The 18,650-nt window shown below is 44.4% G+C and overlaps 1 long non-coding RNA gene across 6 annotated transcripts; it reads right to left on the bottom strand.

Annotated features, from left to right (window-relative positions):
• Nucleotides 1-2,123: 2,123 nt before the first annotated feature.
• LOC123092413 (uncharacterized) lies at nucleotides 2,124-6,350 on the bottom strand. 6 transcript variants are annotated; one of them, XR_006444582.1, is made up of 9 exons: nucleotides 5,973-6,338; nucleotides 5,637-5,901; nucleotides 4,036-4,825; nucleotides 3,754-3,814; nucleotides 3,163-3,356; nucleotides 2,928-3,050; nucleotides 2,722-2,855; nucleotides 2,438-2,528; nucleotides 2,124-2,364 (listed from the first exon to the last, which is right to left on the bottom strand). It is a non-coding gene; the product is annotated as an uncharacterized lncRNA (long non-coding RNA). The 6 variants fall into 6 exon arrangements; XR_006444585.1 differs by having other exon boundaries at nucleotides 2,722-2,852; nucleotides 2,928-3,047; nucleotides 3,754-4,825; nucleotides 5,973-6,350; XR_006444584.1 differs by having other exon boundaries at nucleotides 2,722-2,847; nucleotides 3,754-4,825; nucleotides 5,973-6,348.
• Nucleotides 6,351-18,650: the final 12,300 nt, after the last annotated feature.

The raw sequence follows: 18,650 nt of genomic DNA, 5'->3' as shown, positions 1-18,650 counted from the left end.
GGTTCATACTTTTTAGCGCGCTTCAGCTTTTTTCACTCTCACGCAATACATGAGCGCGAGCCATGGATATAGCACTATGAGTGGAATAGAATATGATGATGGAGGTTGTGTGGAGAAGGCGAAAAAGGAGAAAGTTTCACATTGACGAGGCTAATCAACGGGCTATGGAGGTGCCCATCAATTGATGTCAACATGAGGAGTAGGGATGCCATGCAACAGATGCACTAGAGCTATAAATGTATGAAAGCTCAACAAAAGAAACTAAGTGGGTGTGCATCCAACTTGCTTGCTCACGAAGACCTAGGGCATTTTGAGGAAGCCCATCGTTGGAATATACAAGCCAAGTTCTATAATGAAAAATTCCCACTAGTATATGAAAGTGACAACATAGGAGACTCTCTATATGAAAAACATGGTGCTACTTTGAAGCACAAGTGTGGAAAAAGATAGTAACATTGTCCCCCTTTTTTATTTTATTTTTTTGGCCTTTCTTTTTTTGGGCCTTTCCTTTTTTTGGCCTTTTTTGTTTGGGGACAATGCTCTAATAATGATGATCATCACACTTCTATTTATTTACAACTCATGAATTACAACTCGATACTAGAACAAAATATGACTCTATATGAATGCCTCCGGTGGTGTACCGGGATATGCAATAAATCAAGAGCAACATGTATGAAAATTATGAAGGTGGATTTGCCACAAATACGATGTCAACTACATGATCATGCAAAAGCAATATGACAATGATGAAACGTGTCATGATGAACGGAATGGTGGAAAGTTGCATGGCAATATATCTCGGAGTGGCTATGAAAATGCCATAATAGGTAGGTATGGTGGCTATTTTGAGGAAGATATAAGGAGGTTTATATGTGATAGAGCGTATCATATCACGGGGTTTGGATGCACCGGCGAAGTTTGCACCAACTCTCAAGGTGAGAAAGGGCAATGCACGATACCGAAGAGACTAGCAATGATAGAAGGGTAAGAGTGCGTATAATCCATGGACTCACATTAGTCATAAAGAACTCATATACTTATTGCAAAAGTTTCTTAGCCCTCGAAGCAAAGTACTACTACGCATGCTCCTAGGGGGGAGGTTGGTAGGAGTTAACCATCGCGCGCCCCCGACCTCCACACATAAGGAAGGCAATCAAAAGAGCACCCCATGCTACAAATTTGTTACACAACTTTTACCATACGTGCATGCTACGGGACTTGCCAACTTCAACACAAGTATTTCTCAATTTCATAATTACCCAACTAGCATGACTCTAATATCACCACCTCTATATCTCAAAACAATTATCAAGCATCAAATTGATCATAGCATCCAATTCACTTCCTATCATAGTTTTTATTATACCCAACTTGAATGCCCATCATTCTAGGAACAATTTTATAACCATAGCAAATACCATGCTGTTCTAAAAGACTCTCAAAATAATATAAATGAAGCATGAGAGATTAATCTATCCCTAATAATAAAGCACCGATGGTTTCTGGTCGTCCTTCATGGCTTTTTTACAAAAATATCCTTGTACTTTTTGGTAATTGAACCCGCAATCCCTTTTTTAGTGGATCTGAGAAAACCTTCTGTTTTTAAAAAATTAACCCCTACATTTAAGAACTCAATCTGTGCTCCTTTGTGTCTACCCCTCGACCCCGGCTGCATCTGGCGACGCCGCCACCCTGCCGCCAGCCCGCGTCGCCCGCCGCTGGCCTGCGCTCTCCCCTTGTCGGCAACATCTCTCCCCTACCGCCGTTGGACTTCACCCTCTCTGTACCGGCGATCTCCCCTCCTCTCCTCTCCCTTCCCTTCTCTTCCCCCAGATTGAGAAGGGAGGCCATGGCACTCCCGCCGTGGCTGGATCCAGACCAAGGCCGTGGGATTCCAGCTCAAACTCCTCGTAGCGACAACGGCGGTGGGATCCGCGGATCCACGACCATGGCGGTGCGAGCACTCAGACGCGGGCATGAGAAGAGAGGAAGCAGGGCGGCCATCACGTTGCCACCGCAGCTGGATCACTGGCTCCACCACGAGCTACTCACAGTTGCCAGTGATGATGGCGGCTTCGAACTCTAGCGGACACTCCTGCTCGTTTTCCTCCACACCTCCGCTCCTGCTCATCTTCCTTGGTGTCATTCTCCTACAACCTCGACCCTCACAATGGCCCCTCATCATTAATGTCCTCTTCAGAAGAGCTTTGTTTAGGTTGAGCTTCTCTTTCGGCTGCATGCTCTTCTTCTCTTTCGATTTGTCTTACCAATCTCTTCACTATTTCTTCTTTCAGGTTAATCTCTCTAAGCTTAATTCCATCCTCGACACGACGGATACCCAAGTTGTTGGGTAGCTAACAACTAGATTTCAAGAAGAAATAGTTAAGATCTTGTAGGTTACTGAACACTTCAGATAGTTAATAAAATATCTTACTTTCTGAGTGGAGTCAACAGACAACAGGATGAAGCTTCTGAAGATGTCGCAGTTTGACCTTCATGCTCTCAATTTGAAGCTTCAGATCATCCTGTTGAGCCAAAAAAGATCATAAATTGCACATTCATTTGGGTAAACATGTTAGCTTTCAGATAGTTATATTCTGCTTTGGAGTGTGCAAGGTATGATGTTGAGGCCTAGAGATGAACTATTCCATCATCTTAGAAGAAAAAAAGTTTGTACCCAATAGAATGAAATATTTTAGCCCAGGGTGAAACAGGTACCTGGTCATGAGAATGCCTTAGGTCTATTGCAGTTTCTGAAACTACTGCCTGCAGATCAGAGATATCTCGGAAGCTATCTCCTCGGAAGCTCCTGTAAATTGAATCCCCACTGTTGCTGCTGCTGACCTGCGCTACTGATGTGATTGGGTGTGAATTTGTCTTCAGGGTTGTATCAGCATGTTAAGAAATCTCGCTGCCAGCACTACCTGAAGGGCTAGCTCCCCTGTTAGCCGACCTGTTTATATTAGCGAGTGCGTGATCACACTGCAATGACAGAGATGACTGGCGCAATAGTACAGTCATTGTTCCATTTCTACGGGCCCAATCTGCTGTAGACAAAATAGTTAGAACACTCTAATACATTTTTTTTGTTTGTATTCAGTTGATAGGTGTAATCAACAATTTTCAGAAACCAAAATCAAATGCAGACTTGAGTATTACCTGAGGGCGCATTGGAAAGGCTTCTGGAGCTAGGGGAAGAAATGGTTGAAGAAGATATGGTCTTGGGTATTCCGCAGGCATCAGATGTAGCCGAGTGCACAAATGACAGTTTGCCCTTTGAAACGAGGTATGCCATATAGAAGCTTGGAATGCATTCAGAGATTTTTATTGCAGTCTTGCTTCCTTTGAGCTTCCTACAAACAATCAACGATGGTAACCACATGATTAAGATTGCACTAGGCATTTCTTATCCTATGTTGTACTAGGTTTTATTTTTTATAAAAATTGTTCAGCCTAAATTTTCTTCCAGTTTCCATATTGATCTTGGAACCAAGTAGTTGCAGCGCGACCTTCAGTGTTAGGCCGGTAGCTGGGGAATTAAATGAGAAGAAAATGATAATCCTGCCAAATGCTTTTCTGACTATATATCACAGTGCTCCAGCTAATCATCCTAGCTACGAGCGAGCGAGGAAGGAACCAAAGAATAGAAATAGGATGCCGGCTTGTGCAGCAGCGGAGCAGCCTGAAGATCCCTGCGACGCTAAAAGAAGAGGGGAGGGGAGGGTGGAAGGAGGAGGAGCAGAGAATCACCCCCAGCCGAAGGACGGTCTCTCTCTTCATCTTCTCCACCAAATACCTTTCCTCTACCTACCTGCAGAAGTAAATGATTTTGTTGGTTTTCCATTTAAGTAGCTTATTCCCGTTGTCTCCTCAGCCCCCCCCCCCCCCCCCCCATGCCATGCTGCTATGTGCAAGGCTGGCCAGGACGCGTCTTAGCCATCGCCCACAACCTGTTTCAATCCCCTCTCCCATGTCTGAGATAATCAAGCATTTTGTTGTTCGCAGTAGTATAGTTGCAGATCATCTCCTCACCGGTTCACGAAGGCCCTGAGTCTTGGATGGATATGGCTTATTATTCTTGTTCCTTCCTGTAACTTTGCAGGTATATAATGAATATGGTAGAACTTTCAGTATCCATGTAACAGTAATCACATCACCATGTTGATAGCTCAGGTACACTCATCTCCAACAATAAAAGAAATAGCTACAATGCAAGACGAAAAAAAGAACAAAACAAGGCCAACTATCCGGGTGGCCCAAACAAACCGTCTCAAAAATAGTTCACGATGAGCAGAATTGAACTCAACCTCCAGTCCAATAAACAATGTCGCAGCCAACTGGGCTAGCTAATGTTGTGTGTAGAAAACAAGATTGATTCATATGATAAATGGTCCCACCTTGCTCCACTAAATACAATCTACCCAATTTATATAGGTCTTTAAATTTTTTGGGTATCACGAAGCAATCTCGGGGATCATGATAGAGAAATATGGAAGGGAAGAGAGGCTATAGAATGAAAGAGTGGGCTAATGGCCAATTAAGAGGATTTTCAAACGAAATAAGGGAGCGAGGAAATATAAGGAAAGAAATAGAGGCTAATATGCATGTTGCATGTATAATTTATAAGGAGGGAGCACGTTGAATCATGTTTCATGATCAATAATGAATGAAATATAAATAGCAGAAGCAGAGGCACAATAAAAGGGCAAGAAGAATATAAATAGTGAGGCATGGCCTAGCGTCGTAGTGATGCGGGTGGACAGGGATGTGGCAGAGGACACTTGTCGTAGTCCATTGCTGCGGCCACCGACATTGATGATGTCTGCAAACATAATTAGGGACAAAGCTGAATACAGGTGAAAAAGTGAGCCAGTTTGACTATTATAAGAGATGCAACTGGTGGTAACCCCAACCCGACCATATCATCAAACCACGGCCCTCACAACTCACTTATTTATTTCCATATTAATTAATCCAAGTTAATGTCATTACCTGATGATCATGAACAACAAGCAACTCCTAGCCATGTCAAACAAAGCTAAGAATATTTAGGAAGTACATGTTGGTTACAAAGCATGAAATGGATGTGATGTCATACAGTAAGATGAAAATGAAGCTACTGAAATTCGCAACAACATTTTCTTTGAGTCCTAGAATGCAACTTGAGAATTTTTACGATATCTAAAGACGCGTTGTTAAAGTACAAGTTCTTTTACTTCCAAGCAATAATATTGAGTATGTTCATGTTTTCTATTGCTACAATACAATTTAAATCATCCAACTCCATATCAGTACTACTCCAAACAGAAACTGGAATAATTCTATTATGGATTTTACAAGTTCAGCAGGTTGAGCATTTTTCTGAAATTTTTATGCATAGGGGAGACTAGCCTTAGTCTGATAGTGTGACGAGCAAGTAAACATGGCCATCTCCCTGTATAGAGGTGAATCTAAATATAGCCATCTCCCCTGTACAAATGTAAAATTTCCTTTCTTTCTCTCATTTACCCGCAGCTCAAAGCCAGCAGCAGCAAGCAAGAAAAGCAAGCAGCAATGGCAAGCTAAACTACCAGCAGCAGCAAAGCAAGCTAGCAGCAACCAGCAGTAGTAGGCAGGCAGAGGTGACTCCTCACCTTGTTGTTCGTGACGGGGTCGGGCGGAGCAGGGAGCCGAGAGGACGGACGACAACGAGTTCCGGACGGTGTCAATTGCGGTCAGCTGTCGAGGAAGAAGTAGAGGGACGCACGGCTTCGAGTCTATGGTTAGAGGAGACACAGATGATGCGGAGCCCGTCCCTGGAGCTGCTCGGGGAGGAGGATGACCACGGCGGTGTCGCAACGATGACCAACGGAACGGAGAAACGCGACCTGGGTTCAAGAGGTTCCGGCACGCTGGTGCCTGGAATCACCATTAAAGAGATGGCTGGAGCAACAATGGAGCAAGGGAACTACCTAGGAGTAAGAACACACCAGATAAACGAGGTGGTTTATGGCGGCGTCCAGTGCGCGGGCGTGCATGTCGGAGCCGGAGGCGTGGACATCTATCCGGACCGAAGCCTGGCGGATCCCATCGGTCCCTGTGGCTGGCATTGCAATGGCGAGCGGCGGCGTCCCAAGTGAGCTTGACGAGAAAGGGGATCCAGGGAGGGAGGAAAAGAGGGAGGAGTGAGGTAGTGGAGTGGAGGAGGAGAAAAGCAGGGGGGTTGCGGGCGCGTGTCCCTTGGGAGCTGACGTCGCTAGACTGACCAAGGAGACCCACTATTCGGTCGCAAAGGAAGGGGTTGAAAGAAAATAGAAATAAATGAAATCGCGTGGAATATCTCTTCCTCCTCTACTGCTTCCTAAGCTTCTCATGTTAGCATAATCAAAATGTTTCGGTGCTCAAAACTCTAAAAAATATCTTGGAAAATTTCAGAGATGATATATATAATATAAGTAGTATTCTAATTTCAGAAGAAGAAAATATAATTTAATGGTTAATATATTGTTGTGGCTATAATGAAGCTTCCAAAAAAACCGTGTCAGAGTTTTGTACAATGAATAACGGAAGTTTCAACTTCTAAATTTAAGCTATGGTTTTTAAAATAAATTGTGGTCAGTGAGCTTGTCGCATGTAATCCATCAACTAAATGTATCATATTCTTATAAGGGCAACCAACGCTCAATTTTATTTGAATTGTTTTGGGGATAATCTTATTTGATTTTGAATTTAACAAGGTGGGCTATATATTATATGTTCTGAATAGCTTGATTTGAACGTCGTAGTTTTGTTAACCCGTTGCAACGCACGGGCCCTTTTCCTAGTAATTTCTACAAAATGAAACCACCGCCGTGCTCTAAAAGATATAAGTGAAGCACTAGAGCAAAATTATCTAGCTCAAAAGATATAAGTGAAGCACATAGAGTATTCTAATAAATTCTGAATCATGTTGTGTCTCTCCCAAAAGGTGTGTACTGCAAGGATGACTATGGTAAACTAAAAAGAAAAGACTCATATCATACAAGACGCTCCAAGCAAAACACATATCATGTGGTGGATAAAAATATAGCTCCAAGTAAAGTTACCGATAGACGAAGACGAAAGAGGGGATGCCGCCTTCCGGGGCATCCCCAAGCTTAGGATTTTGGTTGTCCTTGAATTATCTTGGGGTGCCATGTGCATCCCCAAGCTTAGGCTCTTGCCACTCCTTATTCCATAGTCCATCAAATCTTTACCCAAAACTTGAAAACTTCACACACAAGAAATCTCATGAGCTCCGTTAGTGCAAGAAAGGAAAACCACCACTTAAGGTACTGTAATGAACTCATTCTTTATTTATATTGGTGTTAAACCTACTGTATTCCAACTTCTATATGGCTCATACCCCCCGATACTAGCCATAGATTCATCAAAATAAGCAAACAACACACGAAAAACAGAATCTGTCAAAAACAGAACAGTCTGTAGCAATCTTTAACTTTTGAATACTTATGGAACTCTAAAAATCCTACAAAAATAAGAAGTCCTGGGAAATTTGTCTATTGATCTACATCAAAAATAAGAAACTAAAAATCACGTTTCTGTGATTTATTAAAATTATTCTCATGCGCGCAAAAGTTTCTGTTTTTCAGCATAATCAAATTAACTATTACCGTAGGTAATCCTATAGGTTCTACTTGGCACAAACACTAATTAAAACATAAAACCACATCTAAACATAGGCTAGATGAATTATTTATTCAATAACAGCAAAAAAATATTGGGTTGTCTCCCAATAAGCGCTTTTCTTTAAAGCCTTTTAGCTAGGCATTGATAATTTTAATGATGCTCACATGAAAGACAAGAATTGAAGCGTAAAGAGAGCATCATGAAACACATGACAAACACATCTAAGTCTAACATACTTCCTATGCATAGGCATATTATAAGCAAACAAATTTGCAAGGCAAGCAAAAACTAGCATATGCAAGGAAGAAGAAAGAAACGATAGCAATCTCAACATGACGAGAGGTAATTTAGTAAGATAAAAATTACTACGACCATATTTTCCTCTCTCATAATAATTACATGTAGGATCATAGGCAAATTCAACAAAATATCTATCACATAACATATTCTCAACACCATCCACATGCACGTGAAGTTGACACTCTTCCAAAATAGTGGGATTATCATTAACTAAAGTCATGACCTCTCCAAACCCACTTTTATCAAAAATACCATAAGATTGAACATTCTCCAAATATGTGGGATCTAAAGTTGACACTCTTCCAAACCCACTTTCAATATTATTGCAAACACTATTATAAATCTCATATTCATCATGGGGCTTAAATAAATTTTCAAGATCATAAGAAGAATCACCCCAATCATGATCATTGCAACAAGTAGTAGACATAGCAAAACTAGCATCTCCAAGCTTAGGGTTTTGGATATTATTAACACAATTGACTTCAAGAGAATTAAAATAAAATCATTGCAATTATGCTTTTTATTCAAGGAGCTATCGTGAATCTCTTCATAAATTTCTTCATCACAATTTTCAGATTCACGAACTTCAAGCAAAATCTCATAAAGATAATCTAGTGCACTCAAATCACTAGAATCCGGTTCATCATAATTGGATCTCTTAAAAAGATTGGCAAGCGGATGAGGATCCATAGACCTAAGGTTCTCTGTTTAGCAATAAATAAACAACTATTCCAACCAAACGAGCAAATGAGCCAAGTAAGACATCAAAGCAAACGAAAAGACGAACAGAAGAAGGGCGAATAAAATGGCAAGGGTGAAATGGGGGAGAGGTAAACGAGAGGCAAATGGCAAATAATGTAATGCGAGGGAGATCAGTTTGATGGGTACTTGGTATGTCTTGATTTGAGCGAAGACCTCCCCGGCAACGGCGCCAGAAATCCTTCTTGCTGCCTCTTGAGCAGTGCGTTGGTTTTCCCTTGAAGAGGAAAGGGTGATGCAGCAAAGTAGCGTAAGTATTTCCCTCAGTTTTTGAGAACCAAGGTATCAATCTAGTAGGAGGCTCCTCAAAAGCCCCTCGTACCTACACAAACAAACAAGAACCTCGCAACCAACGCGATAAAGGGGTTGTCAATCCCTTTACGGCCAGTTGCTAAAGTGAGATCTGATAGAGATAATAAGATAAGATAAATATTTTTGGTATTATTATGATATAGATTGGAAAGTAAAGATTGCAAAATAAAGTAGATCGGAAACTTATATGATAAAAGATAGACCCGAGGCCATAGGTTTCACTAGTGGCTTCTCTCAAGATAGCATAAGTATTACGGTGGGTGAACAAATTACTGTCGAGCAATTGATTGTCACAGCCCTAGAATTTGTTTGTCATTAGTTGCATTAAGGCATTCATGCATCGTGTTTAAAATTCATGAAACTTGAAATGGGGATGACAAACCCTAGCACTAAATAAAATGCAATTAGGATCAAAATAAAAATATTTTCAATAAACCCAGAATGCCCTTTAGAAAAGTTCATTATTTTTGTTAAAGGTGAAAACCCTTGCCATCAATGATGCACATATTTCTAGGCCATTCTGGATTTTTGAATTAAATCCTATTGTATTTGACCTTGGGCATTTAAATACTATAAATAATTTAAATGTTCAAATAAATGTTGGAAATTGTTAAGGGTCACCGAAATAATTCAGAAAGCACCCATAATTGTTTCCAGGATTTTATAAAATGATTTGATATTTTAAATCAAATCAAAACAAACTACAGAAAATAGAAAACAAAATTAAATAGAAATAAGAGAGAGAGAGCAGAAGATCTTACCTGGCGCTCACCTGGTAGCCCACCTGGCCCCGCAGCACGGCCCAGCCCATCTCCACTCCCTCTGTCATCTTCCTCCTCGCCAGAAGGCCCGAGGCGTGGCGCGCGCCCGAGAGGCCTCGGCCACCTCCTGCTCCTCCCCGAGCCCTCTAGCGACGCCACGCACCCCTGCTGGAACCCGCCACTCACTCTCTCGTCCCCATCCTCTCCTCTGCTCTCTCTCCCTCTCACCCGAACGGAGCCACCACCGCCGACGAGCATCGCCGTGGCCACAGCCACTGCCTCGCCTCGTCGTTGCGCCCAGAGGCTCCGCCTCGACCCCCTCTTCCTCTCCACCAACCCATGCCCCGCTGGACGCCCTGCATCGCCGCCCACGCCGTCTTCCCCATCTCCGGCCGCCGAGGATCGCCGTCATCAAATTCGTCGACGTTCGGCCTTCCCCGAGCTCGCCGTCCACCTCTACGGGATCCACGTGAGCTCCACTCTGTTTTCCCTCCTTCGTTTTGCTCGTTCCCGTGCCGTAGCACCCCGCCCACATTCCCGAGCACCGCCGTCCGCCATGGCCGCGTAGCTCTCCTGACCTGAGCCCCTCTGCTCAAACCCGTGGCACCAGCGTGCTTCTGGTGGCCCGCGGATGCCATCTGGACCATCAGCTCCTCCCCTAGCGCGCCGCAGCCCCAACCCCGCACATGGCCGAACTCCGGCCGCCGTCTTGGAGCTCGCCGTCGTTGGCTCCGGCCATGATAGACCCGGCCTCCACCACCACTAGATGCGCACGAGTGAGGGCCTCCTCCCTGTGCCCTTCTCTTGCCCAGCCGCCGTCCGTAGCGCAGTCCCGGCGAACATCCGCCGCGTTTCGGGTCGCCGCCGGCCGAACTCCGGTGGCCAGTGACGTGGCGCTGTCATTAGCCACTTATGACGCACTAACCAACCCCCTAGGCCACTGACTGTGGGCCCCACCCCTGGTCAAACCCCAGTCAGCGCTGGGTTTGACCGGGATTAGGTCCTGTGTCACTGACGTGTGGCCCCCACACGTCAGGTTTGACCCGGACCAGCCCAGTTGACTCTGCTGATGTCACCGTGACGTGATGCTGACGCCATAAATCATTTCTGGATTTATTTTATTCAGAAAATTCCAGAAAATTGTATAAACTTCTAAAAATCATAGAAATTCAACCGTAACTCCAAATTAAATAATTTATATATGAAAAATTATCAGAAAAATTCAAGGAATCCATCTGTACCATTTTCATGCATGTTAGAACAACTTATAGCTTCTGTTTAGCACAAATCAATTAAATGTCATTTGAATAATCACATATGGAGTTTGAATTTGAATCTTGTATTCAAACCAACTTCATTTAATCTGTTGCTAGTTGCATTAGCTCAAAACACATTCATATTGCCATGTCATGAGCATGCATCATATTGTGCATTGCATTGATTGTATCTCTTCTTGTTGCCGGTATCTGTTCCCTCCCGGTAGACGATGTTCCGACGTTGTGATCGTTGACGCTGATGAAGACTCAATGTTATCTTCAGAAGTGCCAGGCAAGCAAAACCCCCTTGTTCATTCCGATACAATCCTACTCTCTCGCTCCTGCTCTCTTTTAATGCATTAGGACAACAACGATTCAACTGTTACTTGCTGCGGTAGCTGAACCCCTTTATCCTTTGCATGACCTATCATTGCCACAGTAAATAGATGAAACCCACTAGCATGAGTAGGAGTTGTTTGAGCCCTGTTGTGCCTACTCATTCATGTTTGTTTGTCATGCCTGCTACTGCTTAGAGTTGAGTCAGGTCTGATTCATCGGGGATGAATCAGAGGTGTGTGAACATGTCCTACCGTGTGTGAGCTAAGTGTGTGAACACGATTTGGTAAAGGTAGCGGTGAGAGGCCATGTAGGAGTACATGGTGGGTTGTCTCATTGCAGCCGTCCTCAGGAACTGAGTTCTGTGTTTGTGATCCATGATTCAGCTACTACCATACATTGGGCCCTGAAATATGACCCCGCTCGACTTCTTATTCACCCTAGTCCTCTGTCCAGGAGTTGCAAGTAGTTTCTGGTGTTTGTAGCTTACTGGAGGCCGTGGACAGCGCTGACCGTAGGGGTGGGCTGTGATGCGGTAGGTACGTGGCACGGTGTACCGGATGCCCGTTTGGTATCTCGGGAACCCTGTTCACATCATTTGGGGCTGTGAGCGAAACTCCGGCCGGATCTCCTCATGGATGGAACCCGAGTAGGCGATAAACCTGGACTAGAGACTTGAGTGTTTAGGTAGGTTGTGGTCTACACCCACGTCGGCTTTCGCTTGAAGTCTGCCGAGCACATGTCGTGTGCAGACGCTAAGTGGTGGAAACATGTATGAAGAAGTACACCCCTGCAGGGTTAACATCATCTATTCGAATAGCCGTGTCCGCGGAAAAGGACTTCTGGGTTGCTTATATCAGTTCATAGACAAGTGAAAGTGGATACTCTAAAATACGCAAGATAAGCGTGAGTACTATGGATGGCGTTCTCGTAGGGAGACGGGAGCGGTTCCATAGTGGTGTATTGGTTGGTGAATATGTGGACTCGTGTGCGCCTCCTCAAAAGAGTTGCTTGCAGTCGTAGTTTAGGATAGCCACCGAGTCAAAGCTGGCTTGCTGCAGTTAAACTCCACCATCCCCTTTGTTGATAATGATGCATATGTAGTTAGTTCTGATGTAAGTCTTGCTGGGTACATTTGTACTCACGTTTGCCTATTTTATGTTTTTGCAGAGAGACTTCAGTCTCACTAGTAGTTTCGCGTGGACTTTGACGTTTAGCTTGTTACCTCAGCTACGATCTTGTGCCTCGGCAGGATTGGTAGATAGTCAGGCTTCTCAGCCTTTTTCATTTATAGATGTCTGTACTCAGACATGTTAAGCTTCCGCGTGTGCTTTGACTTGTATGCTCTGATTGTTGGGTCATAAGACCCATGTTTGTAATATCTCGCTCCTTGGAGCCTATTGAATATTTACTTGTGTCGTAGAGTCATGTTGTGATGCCCTGTTGTATTTGCACATATCGAGCATATTGTGTGTATGATTGAAATGCTTGGTATGTGTGGGATCTGACTATCTAGTTGTTTATCCTTAGTAGCCTCTCTTACCGGGAAATGTCTCCTAGTGTTTCCACCGAGCCATGGTAGCTTGCTACTGCTCCGAAACACTTAGGCTGGCCGGCATGTGTCCTTCTTCGTTCCTGTGTCTGTCCCTTCGGGGAAATGTCACGCATTGAGTACCGGAGGCCTGTTAGCCCGCTACAGCCCGGTTTACCGGAGTCCTGCTAGCCCAGTGCTACAGCCCGGACCCACTTGCTGATGACCGACACGTTCGATGCTGGGTCATGGATGCCTGTCCCTGTAAGTCTATGCCACTTTGGGTTTACGACTAGCCATGTCAGCCCGGGCTCCTTATCATATGGGTGCTAGCGACACTATCATATACGTGTGCCAAAAGGCACAAACGGTCCCGGGCAAAGGTAAGGCGACACCCGTGGGAATACCGTGCGTGAGGCCGCAAAGTGATATGAGGTGTTACATGCTAGACCTATGTGGCATCGAGTCGGGGTCCTGACAGCGTTGGTATCAGAGCTTGACTGCCTGTAGGATTACCAAGCCAAACTGGTCGAAGTTGAGTCTAGAAATTCTTTAGTTATATAAGGGAATTGATTGTGGAATGGAACGTAAGGCGCTTTTTACTCCTTATACCTCATGCCCTTCTGATCTGAGTCATCTTATCTTTCCTACGGGGATTAAGAGCTAGGTTATCTCTTCTTTCTATCAGGATCACGCGTTACTAATCCGTAGACTTATAAGATTGTTGGATTTAAGCTTCAGTTCAGTTTCTACTACTTCCGTATGTTAATTGTTGATCTCGAAACCTTGATATTGTGCTTCTGAGTGGTTATGCCACCATTTTTGTGAATGTCTCAAATCTCTTCTGAGCATTTACAGCCGTTATGCTGTCCGAGTCATTCCAGGTTTCTAAATAGTCTGATGCATTTGCAAAATCATTTCCCTCTGGTTTCGATGCTCCTTTATGCCAGCTCAATCACACTAATTGTTGAGTTGAGGTATTCTACTGCCTCGACCTTTATGTTGGAATAATTATTATGACCCTAGGTGTCTCAGGGGATCATCTAGTAGTCTAGCCATGATTTGTGTCCTAGTGTGATGATTCTGGCCTTTATTCTCGAAAGCATTCCGTGATGCTACTTAGGAGTAGGTATTCTATTCCTGGGTTTTGAACCTGAGATTCATCCTACTTACATCATGTTGATAGTGTTGCTAGTTCCTTTAGGATAATAGTAACCTTTGCGATAGTCCTCGAGGTTCATGGTACATCCTTCTTCCAATTACCATGAATCATTCTTGGCAGGAGTTCTTCTGAACCAAAAGATGACAACAAGAGCGCTCTCGATGAGTTCTCCATGCTATATTGTGACTCTGCCAGCTCAACCTTTCTGCATGGGTTATCCGGAAGAATTATGTTGAACTTGGTTCGACATACTAATTTATGCATCCACAACTCAGAAAGTTATATGTTCCTTTGAGTTGTCCCTCTTTAGTTGTCTACTGACCTTCGTCTATCAATTGATAGTCAAGAGTATGCGTGCGTTCGTTTATCGATGCCTATTACTCTTGTGGTCCGTCAAGCCATTCTATCGCGGAATGATAGGAGAAACAAACTCCAGTACCTCTTCCATATCCAGGATTGGGTCAAAGAAGTTGTGCTCCGCAGATCAAAATGCCAATCCAGCTTTTGCTCTGTTCTACCTTGGAGTATTACCATCTTTATATCGGGATTGTTATAGGAATTGCACACCATCCTATGAACTCTTGGTACAGTGATACTTCTTGCCATCATTGTTCATTCCTCGGTTCCTGTGTTATTGTAACCAGAATGCCGACAAGTGAATCGTGGTGTATGAAATCAATACTGCTAGCAACTCCGTTGCTTGGTAGTTAAATGGACAACAACCTCATTCTTAGCGTGCTGATTATTGAGTCATCATTCTAAGATTGATCGTGCTACCTAGTCCTTATTCCTGGTGCACTTTTCAATCAATGAGTTAGGATAGTGTCAATCCTTGCTTGTTTGATCATATCGTCTTGCCCTAAAAAGCAAGATTGTTCTCAAGCTTAGTAACATACCGGTGGTTCGTGATTTTCTGAATATCTTCTCGGAAGTATCACCAGGTCGTCACCTGACCGTTATGTTGAGCTCGTGATCAAGTTGGTTTCTTGTGAACCACCTTCTCTCCAAGAATCGGTGTTAGATATCCCTGAGCTAGTTGGTTAAACTAGACAACAACTTGGAGAGTTGGAGGATAAAAGCTTGCCTGACTTAGTTCGTTCCAAAGGGATAATCTTGTCTAGTGTGTGTTGAAGAAAGATGATATCTTCATCGATTGGTCCCTGTGATCAGTTGCTGGACCTATTGTCTTATCAATCCTTTGATTTGAGTGTGGGCTATCCTCAAATCAAGTCAGAACCAACGATGTTCGTAATGTTGTCTTATTCGTGGGTTTTTCCTCGAGCATACACCATTATATTCTTTGGTCTGACCAATGCTATCACCGTGTCCACTTAGCTATGGAATTCCTTTTAAAAGGAAACCCGGATGAATTGTTGTTGATCCCATTGACAACATCCTTGTCTTCTCCATAATTTTGCTGAACATTAAGCTAGTGTTGGAAAACTTTTGAAAGCATTTTCCTCATGCTAGCTCATGGGGTATGTGTTTGATGAAAGGAGTGACTTCCTCTTATACACGTGCATTTGGTGAAAGTTGCCGCCGTGAATTTGAGAAAGTTAATGTTGTTTCCTTTGGAATCATCCCAAATCAGTCATGCACACGTGCGAAGAATTCTGTGGTTTGAAGACTTGCAACCTTCATTCCATATGTGTCCCGAGCACGCCAAGCCACTGATTTATTTGTTCAAGGAGAAGAAGTTCCTTCATAAGAGCTAATCATATGACTTATGCAAGGACTTCGTTATCCACGGTGATGGTTCCCAACCAGAACTCGGTAGTGTTTTATTGTAAGACTACCACGTGGTCATGCTTGTCTAGGACATCGTGTTCACATGTTTGTAGCAGAACCAGCTCATGTTTTGGAGCTTACTATCGTAGTTCATTCCCCGAGAATCTCGCAACGTCATCTCGTCGATTTGTGTTGCAAACTTTCATTTTTCTTCCTAGACTCGATGAGTCTGGAATATCCTAACACCAACCAGATCTGAATCTCAGGCAGATATGATGGTTGGAACATCTCCCAAGAACTATAATATTGGTCTCTCCATAACCGTTGAAGTGGATGTCGTGGCCAACACACCCAGCCGGAAAAACTATTATTGTAGTATCTTGAATGAGGAAGTTGGCCACCTCCCCATAGGGATTTCGTAGGATTTACTCCCTAGTTGCCCCTATGGATTTTTGAGATTCCGAAGCCCGACCTTTTACTTGATGTTCTAGATATCAAACCATATCTATGGGTGGATTACGCTAGCACATCAAGGAGAACATTAGAAGCGGAGTGCTAAATGTCTCTCGGTCGATCATCCAGATTTCGTCCCCTTGGCCTCGCTAAGGTGAAATCTGAGAAAGTGTTATCTTCCTTTGCATCTACATCGTCCATCGCTATTCTTCGTGGTAGTATGTTGTGTTGTCAGCACCCTTGATGCGGTTGTTGATAAAACCTTGATGGTTGTGGAAATGCTCAAGTTCTTGAGAGCACGCACAAGCGCTACGTGTTATCATCGGCACTACCTGGATTGCTCTCAGTTTCCTCGGCAACGCTATGACCTTTTCAAACAGTGAATTCACTCTCTATTGTTGGGTTCTTCCCCAGTTACCAGAATCATTCCCATCATTTGCATTTTGTTCCCAGCTTGCACCGCCAATGTGCCATTCTACCATGGGTCTCTTCCATTTCCGGTGATAAGCAAATTCATCCATTACGTTGTCTTCAACAAGGTAATCCACCTCATCCAAGTCCGAGTATGCCATTTTACCGACCCCCTCCAAACGATTGCTCGAGAATTGCCTTAGGCTGGTTTAAAGAGTTTCCATGATCTTTAAATCAAAGGTAATTCTTTTTGCCACTTGGATATTTCTACGAGTCACCTTCCCTAAGGTGCATCGTTATGGTATCATGGCAATTCAACTCCTCGCTACGTTGACAACTGGTCACCACATTCTTAAGTCTGAAATTGTGGTCTACCTAGTGAACCTTCATCATCTGCTTCACTCCATTCCTATGGATGTGTGCTTCGCCTCTCAGCTCGAGAGATGTTGCTATGTCTCATTCTGTGAGTTAATCCTGAGTTGTTCGACCTTCGAGAAGAACCATTCTTTTAGGGTCTTTCCTTTCCTCTCGTTATCATGATAGCTGGAGTTCTCAGAGCAAGACTTCGAGACAATAATGGTGGACGAATCAACGTCCATTTGAAGTGCAACTGGATCGTGAAGATAGTGCTAGTTTGCGTTCCCCCTTCACCTTACCCTACGCTTGAATCTCGGGACGAGATTTTTGTTTAGTGGGGGTGAGTTGTCACAGCCCTAGAATTTGTTTGTCATTAGTTGCATTAAGGCATTCATGCATCATGTTTAAAATTCATGAAACTTGAAATGGGGATGACAAACCCTAGCACTAAATAAAATGCAATTAGGATCAAAATAAAAATATTTTCAATAAACCCAGAATGCCCTTTAGAAAAGTTCATTATTTTTGTTAAAGGTGAAAACCCTTGCCATCAATGATGCACATATTTCTAGGCCATTCTGGATTTTTGAATTAAATCCTATTGTATTTGACCTTGGGCATTTAAATACTATAAATAATTTAAATGTTCAAATAAATGTTGGAAATTGTTAAGGGTCACTGAAATAATTCAGAAAGCACCCATAATTGTTTCCAGGATTTTATAAAATGATTTGATATTTTAAATCAAATCAAAACAAACTACAGAAAATAGAAAACAAAATTAAATAGAAATAAGAGAGAGAGAGCAGAAGATCTTACCTGGCGCTCACCTGGTAGCCCACCTGGCCCCGCAGCACGGCCCAGCCCATCTCCACTCCCTTTGTCGTCTTCCTCCTCGCCAGAAGGCCCGAGGCGTGGCGCGCGCCCGAGAGGCCTCGGCCACCTCCTGCTTCCCCTGGCCACCTCCTGCTCCTCCCCGAGCCCTCTAGCGACGCCACGCACCCCTCCTGGAACCCGCCGCTCACTCTCTCGTCCCCATCCTCTCCTCTGCTCTCTCTCCCTCTCACCCGAACGGAGCCACCGCCGCCGACGAGCGTCGCCGTGGCCACAGCCACTGCCTCGCCTCGTCGTTGCGCCCAGAGGCTCCGCCTCGACCCCCTCTTCCTCTCCACCAACCCATGCCCCGCCGGACGCCCTGCATCGCCGCCCACTCCGTCTTCCCCATCTCCGGCCGCCGAGGATCGCCGTCGTCAAATTCGTCGCCGTTCGGCCTTCCCCGAGCTCGCCGTCCACCTCTACGGGATCCACGTGAGCTCCACTCTGTTTTCCCTCCTTCGTTTTGCTCGTTCCTGTGCCGTAGCACCCCGCCCACATTCCCGAGCACCGCCGTCCGCCATGGCCGCGTAGCTCTCCTGACCTGAGCCCCTCTGCTCGAACCCGTGGCACCAGCGTGCTTCTGGTGGCCCGCGGATGCCATCTGGCCCATCAGCTCCTCCCCTAGCGCGCCGCAGCCCCAACCCCGCACATGGCCGAACTCCGGCCGCCGTCTTGGAGCTCGCCGTCGTTGGCTCCGGCCATGATAGACCCGGCCTCCACCACCACTAGATGCGCGCGAGTGAGGGCCTCCTCCC

Source organism: Triticum aestivum, chromosome 4B (assembly GCF_018294505.1).
Source record: "Triticum aestivum cultivar Chinese Spring chromosome 4B, IWGSC CS RefSeq v2.1, whole genome shotgun sequence".
Taxonomy (NCBI): Eukaryota; Viridiplantae; Streptophyta; class Magnoliopsida; order Poales; family Poaceae; genus Triticum; species Triticum aestivum.
The sequence above is the reverse complement of the archived record's forward strand: the minus strand, read 5'-3'. Positions and strand labels throughout refer to the sequence as shown.